Raw genomic sequence first — 9,402 nt, 5'->3', positions numbered from 1 at the left:
ATCCAAGACGAATGCTCAATTATTGGCACTCTACGGTGATTGTTGATGCGTCTTTTACCGGTAAAGCGTCACCATTGCAAAACCACGACATGGAAACTCGCTTGGTAACTAAATTCACTACAGGCAACACCTAACAAAGTAATCTTGCCAGTATTAAGTATCGGAAGCTGTTTATGCCACTGGCCCGACACCATGTTCTTACCTAAATGCAGTGACGTTCGGTGGCTTAAACCATTGGGAAAGCAACTTGGAAATATGCTGCATCAAGGTAGTAGGCACGAAGGGCGTAACCGTCGGGCGAAGCCCGAAGGCGTGTTGCCGAAGGCAACACTTCCAGCGGGGGGTCTGGGGGGCCTCCCCCAGAAAATTTTGAAAAACTCTTCCAATTTGGTGCGCTCTGAGAGCATTTCCAAAACAAAATCTTCGGACTTTCCCAGTCCGAGGATAAAGATTTAATCAATCAATCAAACTGGGACTAGTCTGGAATGTTGGCTGCGTTTTTAGACTGAGCACAAAAACTTATTGTCAATGTCATCTGTAAGCATTTAAGACATGCATTGGACTGGTGCACTAGTAAAGAGCAAATAATTAGCCTATAAATTAAGCTAGTCCATTCTTGAAGAACACAAGTAAATTTGCTCTGAACTTGTGATGTCAGTCTATTGACCCAAAAGAATTTAAAAAACGCTTGTGCTGTTTCAGTAGCGTACTGGTTGGTTAATGTACCCTTTGGAATTGCATGTTTTATTGTAGAATCTATGTTTTTTTTGGTAAGAGAACCAGCTTTATTTTCAGCGTACTCAGTAGCCTATAGTTACAAGCGCGCAAATCACTCATGCGTAGAGGTTGTATTCCTTTCGTCTGAAACCAAAAGCAGCCGCTATGAGATACGCATGACGTCACTGGGAAAGCACAACTAACCATACCATAACCATAACACATCTGATTGGCTAAGCAGCTGGTGACGTTTTGCAAAACGATTGGGGATTGGATAAAACGAAGGCGTTTTTTGACATTTTTGAACCTGGGAAAGCAACTTTGAAAGTTGATTTCCCTGGAGCTTCAGTGATGGTTTCTGACAAAAGCGTTTGCATTAATTGGCATTTATAGGCAAGACATGCGGTTTGGTGAGGACTTAGACTACTCACAAGCGTTACGAGTAATTCTAGTCACGAACACAGTAATTTTCAAGTTAAAATAGACTTGATAAAAATAATAAGAAGTTAAACCTAGAATTCAGTCATTATATTTTGCATAGTTTTCGCTCAGGTAAGCACTGCTTTCCTTGCTTTCCCTCACCAATCGTCACTGCCTAAATGCAATTGTCAACTTTTTCCATGCACCTCTGCACTGTTGCTATTTTTCCCCAATGTAATACTCAACTTTCCCATCCCCTTGTAGTCCATTACTCAAGTTTCCTGTCTCATGTAACCCATTATTATTTCTCTTTGTAATGCTAAACTCAACTGAACTTGGCGCTTCATTGCATTCAACCCTCGACGAGATGAAGGAACTTAATGATGATGATGAATGTTCAACTGTTCCCTGCCATTTAAATACAATTTCCAACTCTTTTGCAACTAAATTGAAAATTCTTAACGAACTTGACTCTTGAAATTTTTCAGTGGTTCCCTCCGCATTATTCTCATTCTTTGCAAATATCTCAGTGTTCACTGTTCAAGGGGGTCTAGTGAAGGTTCCATTTAGGTGTTTCCCTGCTTTTGGTTGGTAGTTTCCTGTGCAAGATACTTGCTGATTTGAGTCCAACGTTGGGGACTTGGCTCCATAGATAGCTGGGTGGAGGCGACTTGTGTGTTTCTTATGTGACGCAACATGTGGTGTTGTTTTATGGTTTCCTATTATTTATATTTTGTTTTATTGTAACGTAACAATTGTGTACTTTATATCAAGTATTACGTAACTACGGGTCAGCACAGCACTGATGTTGGCTGGTTGCACCACTGACGAAGACTACTCAAGCCGTGTATACTGTATACCAGGGGTTCTTAACCTTTTTTCCCTTATTACCCATTTCTGTCCAGATCAAAGTCTCATTACCCAAAATCTAATTTTATCTATTTTACCATATTAAAAATATAAAACAGCGTTATTCAACAAAAACAACATTTAATGTAAAGAACGGCATCAATAGTTTCAGTGAGACATTTGCGCATTTTTTGTGTACAATCGATGCAATATTGGGTGCGATTTTGGATACTGCACAAAGCAAATCTGACTTCAGATCTAACAGTTTGTTTCGTAATTTTGACTTCAAAGCAACACCACTTGAAAATGCTGATTCACAGAGATAAGTGGAAGGGAACATAGTCAACAATATTGTATTCACGTTTTTCCCCGTTATTTCAAGAAAACTTTCGCAAGTGCTGTAGCCTATTATAGCACACAATCACTTTTTGGTCGTTGGTTAATTCTTGGTCGCTGGTTTGAATCTTCATCCTCGGCTTACTCAGTTTGAGGATGCAGATTCAAACCAACAGCAGTTGTTTTTCAATCTCAGTGGCGAACCTTTTTATTCAATGAAGTATAGTGTGCCTGCCTCTGCACACTATTGTGTATGAATGTGTAGTTAGATTTACTGTGACGGGGTGATGGCTGACTAGATGACTGCTTATGGTCTTTCGCTACCATCCTGATTGCGCCATAATCTAACCAACAGTTGTACAATGCATTGTTTTGACAACTACATTTTACTCTGATTGTTTGTTAATATATGGCGCTGTTAAAACAAAATAAATTGACTTGACTTGACTTGACTTGACAATGTTAGTGGTTTTGCACAACTTTTGGATATGCTTTCTCCATCATTTTCCCAAGTTTTCATCTTCAAAAGTATATGGCTCGCTCGTCTCAACACTAACTCTAAATGTACACTTAGCAGTTGTTTGAAGTAGTTTCTATAGCTATACAGCAACGCAGCCATCAAGCTTGCTAATAAAACAACTGTAAATGAACTGATTATACAAGAAAAATCTTACTATTATGTCACAAAAATGAAATACATAAAACCGGCAACAAAAATGATGCGAAAAATAAATCACTATGACGAAACAATTCTAAAAATGATAAAATATCACTGTGCTTGTTTGGTTGTTTTGAACGGACTCAAAACATCAAAAAAAGTATAAGTAATAAAGCAACTTTACCACTTACAGCTGTGACATTGTTTGTTACATCTATAATTCTAAATATTCTGGTTCAGCTGATTACCCACCTGCTATCCTGAAATTACCCACATGTGGGTAATTACCCATATGTTAAGAACCACTGCTGTATACACTTTGATTATGCGATAGTGACATCATGGCAATATTATTTGATCAGGTTTTATAATATTAAATATGAAAAATTCCTCGTTTGTGTGTGTTCGTCTTCGTTTCGAGAAGATGAGGTATTTTCTTGGACAGATGAAGAAATTTGTGACGTCACAATAATTGAATCAATCTTTTTCTTTCGTTGAGACAGGATTGTTCAAATTTCAGGGCAGGTAATTATTGCGTTATCATTACGTCACACACGTCTCAAAGGGTGAGGTTAGAGTTAGGCCTCGACTACTTTGCTACTGCACTGAATATCGGTGTAATGGACACAATAAACAATTGTGATTGGTTGTTATTTGAACGGTTTTGATTCGACCTACATCTTCCGATTTAAAGCCAGAGAGGCCAACTCTGTGCAAGTGCGGCGGCTAAGCATGTGACAAGTTTGGCAATATGATGAGTCATCTTCAGAAGGTTTTTGTTCAGTTTGTTTCGATGATTCTCGACCAAACCTGACACCAGAAGTGACTAAATTATGATTTCAACAAAAACTGCTCTGTTGAAGCCATGACCAAGTTTCCGCAGTTGTAGCTTAGCCATAGGTGCTGAAGTGTTGGTTTGAACTGAACAGATTAGATAGCAAACACGGTTCGAAGTAGATTGATTTCTCTAGTTTGTGCTTCTAAAGCATTTGTAGCTTATGTCTTATTTTAAATTTTTGCTTTAAATTTTTCAAAGATTTAAGTTTACTAAGTGCAACAAACAAGGAAAAACTACTCAAACTATTTTACACATGGTTAGAGAAAATAAAGAAAATGAAGGGGTGTAGCAGCAAACATCTATAGGATTGGCCCATGATACAAGAGAAGGATCCACAGGCGATGCAAACTGATATGAATAAATCAAAAAGTGAATACAAAAATAACAGTAACCTCTCAAGTACATGTAGCTCCAAACAAAGTGAAATTTACATGACTTTTGACAAAAAACACACATTGAAAATTTTTAAAAAATTTATTTCATACAACTTTTTAATTTTTTTATCACATTCCTACTGTCTAAATCAGGGGTTTGCGAACTTCCAGGAATTCATGAAGAAATTTCTCGGTTTACTTGGATGACAGTTAAGTTTTCATGTGTTGCTACTGTTTTAACATTCTGTAGGCTGCTAGAGAAAAATGTGTGATTGAAAATAGCGCGTAGGCTATTTTGCGTGAATTTGCGTCATTGTGATGCAATAATGCGAAATCCATGGCTTTGCCAGCAAGCTTGTATGTGGAGTGGATGTAACGATTTTCCCGCTGATTTTTCTCCACGGTGCAATCCTTGTGGGATTGTTGTGTCACAGACTCCTGTTAATCAAGGCTCAAGGATTGCCCATGAGGTGCGAGCAGTTTACTGTTGGGTAGTGGCAGTAAAGGAAAGCAAGCTTCGATCACTGCTTATCGTGGAGCATGACTTTCGCTTATGCCTCTCCAAAAATTGAGAAACTTATTTGCAACAAACAGGCACAGCCTTCGCACTACAGTTCACGATAAAGTGATTGAAGTAAATAATTCTATTAATATTCTTCGGCTTCGCAATACCATTAAAATTATTTAGTTACTAACTGTTAGTCAATATTCTACGCCCATTTGTGCCCGCCGCACGACAGCTTCTGAACAACGTTGAAGATCTTGGAATAAGTGCGGCACAATGGACGAACTACACATGGAACATGGAGTGGCAAAACAGCACCTCCGGACTCCGTGATTTCCTACCCGACGTCGATCCCACCCTCCGGGAATGTCCCTCGCAAGACTTGCGTGGGTCCGGCTTAACCGCCTACGAACCGGCGTCGGTCGCTTTCGTTCAGACATGTGCAGATGGGGCCTGGCTCCCTCACCGGGATGCGAGTGTGGCGCCACAGACCAGACAGTAGACCATGTCGTCCATGACTGCCCAATCCATCAACCACCACATGGAACGCTTGGACTGAAGGCCCTTGATGACGAGACTGTCGAGTGGCTGATGACATCATGCCCAAACATATAGTCCGGGAGAACAGTTCATACGACGAAGAAGAAGTCAATATTCTTACTACTTAATATCGCAGTCATCATTCAAACATACGGTGGGATGGCACAACGTATAAGGCGTTGGCTTTCCAACTATGCAAACCTGGTTCGACACCCGGCTTCAGCTGGTTGTTGAAAACACCGCTCACTTCTACCTAGGGTGTAATAAATTGGGTGGGCATAATTGCTGCAGGAAAGGCGGCCGAGAGAAAGGAACTGGTCACCCTACTCTCCTTAGTGCCGAAGTCTTAGTGCAATGAGAACCTTTTCTTCTCATACCCAACACTTGCTTTACTTTTTTTTAATTCAAACAAAAGACCATTAATTTGGTGTCAGCTTGTTAGGAGATTGGGTTGATTGTTTTACGACTCAGGGGGTACTTAACGGGAAAAGGTTTAGAACCACAGGTCTAAATTCAATGCTGTTTCGAAAAGCACCTCCCTCATGTCGCCGTCTGGGTTGATGCAAGGTGATTGAGCGAGCGAGAAACTGTCGCAAAAAAGACTCGGTTTTGGCGGGAAACTTGATTAAGCGCCCTCTGGGTCTGCTGTTTGCAAACTATGATCTTGCGCGAGCTGGAGAGGCGAGAGGTGTGACCCAAAATGAATATCGTATAATCTAAAACTGATTTTAAACAATTGGTTGTTGTCCTCTGATGCTGCGGACGGACAAATGCCTCCTCTTTACTTCCCTCAGTCATTCCCTTGTTTGGACATAATGGTCGTCAGTTTAATTAGCAGAAGTGAGTGCATGAGTTGTCACAACGACAACAAAATACGAACTTCCCCTCTGGCAGCTGTTCCGCAAACCGTTACTCAAACCGAAAAGTCTAAATGGGTTACTGTTGCGTCATAATAACGCAGGCAACGTCAGTATGATGATGAAGAGTAAAGTGTAGAATAACGAATTTCCTGACCATACTGTGCTTGAGGTAGGGAAGCTTTAACAAATGTCACTCCGTTGGTTGGGTGACAACCTCAATAGACGTTGAATCAACGTCAAATAGCATTTTCAACTGTAGGAAACAACGCTTTCAATCAAAATGTATTTTGTGTGGAGCAAGCCTAACCGAAAAGCGCTTCGTAGCTGTTTGCAGGGTGGAAGTTGGTTAATTAAGTTTACCTGCGCTGAAGAGATGCTCGCTCAAAATTACTTCCATTATATCTGATTTCTGACACAGCAAATTGATACAGGATTCTAAGGAAAGGTAGAAGCGACAAAACGCGAAGATTAAAGCGTGCTTGAAACCAACATAGGCTAAACGTACTCAGTCAAAGAGTAATACATACAAATTTATTTTCACACGAGTCAGTTCAATCATAAACAGCTACAAATCGACTTCGATCAGCTAGGAACTAGATCATCTTCAGTTATGCTTATTCAAATAAAATTGTTGAATATCAAGCATGAATGTTGTGGGTTTGATACCTGTCAGAAGATATTTCATTTTCTTGATCATACAAAGGGTTTAGCACGATCGCAACACTTTATGTAAGTTCAAAAGATCATAAAATGTAAATTAAACAAATTGTATTCTCGCTTAAGTTATAGTTTTGACGTAATGTAGTTTGCGAACTGTTTCAATGTAGCCTAGGCTAATCATGTTAAAATTTCTGAAAAAGTTGTGTTTTTCTAGTAAATTTGCTAATTTTGCATGGCCTTTTTCAAAAAGCAGCCTGGGTACATTTCAAAATTTTGTAGTGTCAACGAATGTGTCTAACGCATATGGTGAAGCCGGTGGTTTTGTTGCGTCTTCTTGCCATTTTGTCCTTCTGTCATGTTGAGGGTTACTATGAATGAGCTGGTGACAGGCTTGAATTGCAGTAGCCTACCAGCCACCTTACACATCAGAGTAGCCTAATCAACTGCAGAACGGTAGTCTAGCTTTGGATTTAGCACGATTAGAAAAATAGTTATCAATGCAAGGAATAATTGGATTTTCGGACTGGTAGGCTAAAGCAGACATGCAGCTGAATAAATCAGAGAGACTTTTTAATATTTTTAAAAAGATTCCTTGAAGATGATGAAAGGTTTAAACTGCTTATTTTATAACCTTTCCCACATACGATGTCGCACACTGTACAAAACTGTAAAAATACTATGTATTTATGAAGGTGGAGGTTGAAGGTCTTGGAGATAAATCTTTTTGTGAAAACATTTGTCAATGTTTTTTTCTGGAATAAAATGTAAATAAAAGATAGTTCGTGAAGATTTCGATGAAGGCAGTCTGAACAATTTTATCATTAATACACGAAATATTAGCCTACATATTGATACAAAAATGTTGCCAATTCGTTTATCTTCTTGTCAAAAGCAGAATTGATCTGTAGGCAATGACTGTATAGATTGTATCAGGCCTGGATTAAATTAGCTTGTATAGTTGAATAGACATGATGACTCGTAAAGGTCGTTTGTTGTTATTTTGCGTGACCTATTTTGCACTTTATACCTCCCTGACCGTTTTGACAAATACTTGGTCAATTCGAGCTCAGGAAACAACGGGTAAGCTATTAATCTACAAACCAGCTGTGATTTCTTGTTTGGTGTTCAGAGTAGGCTACTGTGTTTTTAACTTTAATAATAAAAAAAATATAAAGCCTTGCAAATAAAAATTTTCTACATCGTTTTGTTTCATCAGTTCATTGCTATACATTATACAATAACAATAAGCATTGAGTATTGACTATTATTATTTTATCATGGTTATTATCATCGATCTTGTTGCCTCGGTTCAAAAGGATAAATTCCCGGCCCCAGAGGCTCACACGACAACGAGGGCTTCATCCGTTAACGGAAAACACTGATTTGAACAGAGTTCAATTCTATCCACGAAACCTCTTCGGTATGTTCTATCAGGTGGTCACCCAAAGGAAAATCAGACCTGTTCGAAAGAACGTTTTTTATCAAAATCAAACAATCTTTGATTTCACGAGAAGCGTTTCAAAGTAAAAAGGAAATTAATTTTATATCTTGATCCAGAGTAAACGACAATCTCGTTTCGAAGTATTTCAGTTTCACACCTATTTATTATTACTCTGAATCATCATCACGTGCCGTCTCCGACCCGAAGGTTGGCTGTCATTTTCTTCCACAAGTCACGTTCTTCCGCTACTCTTTTTTTCTCAAATGCTTGACAAATCAGCCCACTGTATTACGTCATCTCCCCATGTTCGTCTCCTTCCCCTGCACCTCTTTCCTTCCCCCATACCTTCAATAACCAATTGATGTAGCTGTCCTGCAGATCCTCTCAAAATATGTTTCGCAAATTTCATCTTTTGTTTTGCTAAGTCGTTTACTCTGAATACAGACCGCGAAATCCGTCATGCTTTTATTGATTGATTCCCATTGATTCTTAGACGTCTCCAGACGTTAAATCACTGCAAAAATGACCGATTTTGTTATGTGGATTGGTAGTTCTGCGTCACATACGACTCAAGTCCATTCACGTCTATTCGAAACACAATTCGAAATAACTCTAAATAAAGACAAGGCATTGTTCATGGAAACGAAACAACGTATTCTGGAATATTTTTGTTTCAAACATCCACAAAAAAATGGCCATCTGAATCAGTTTTCTTACATCGTTTCAACGACAGTCAATCCTGAAATGACAAAAATGTAATTTATCTGAACGGTTTCCAGATAGAAAGATAGCTTTTTTACTGGTCATTCATTCAACGTCTTCACACAAATTAGAAATCAACAAAAAGAGCAAGTTGTGGTAGCAGTGTTTGGTTTAGCTGGCTGGCAGCTCTGGTTCATCTTTTGTACGTTGTAGTCGTGGTATATTATTGTTGTCTGTGTTTCCTTTACACGGTAAAATATGCTCAGTGGACTAATGTGAAGTTGTGACTTCGAAGTTTCAGTGATGGTTGAGTTTTTTGCTTTAACTTTGTGGTTTGTTTTCAAACTGTGCTGTACCATTGCAATATTTTATTGGTACGTTAAACTGATGGTAAATAGCGTTTGCAAAGTGGTCTTTGCAACCAAGTGTGATTTACAAACTCGAATCAAATTACTGAGTTGAAACTACGAGCATTTTCGGCCTAGCCCGCAACACAATGAGT

Source organism: Aplidium turbinatum, chromosome 15 (assembly GCF_918807975.1).
Source record: "Aplidium turbinatum chromosome 15, kaAplTurb1.1, whole genome shotgun sequence".
Taxonomy (NCBI): domain Eukaryota; kingdom Metazoa; phylum Chordata; class Ascidiacea; order Aplousobranchia; family Polyclinidae; genus Aplidium; species Aplidium turbinatum.
The sequence above is the reverse complement of the archived record's forward strand: the minus strand, read 5'-3'. Positions refer to the sequence as shown.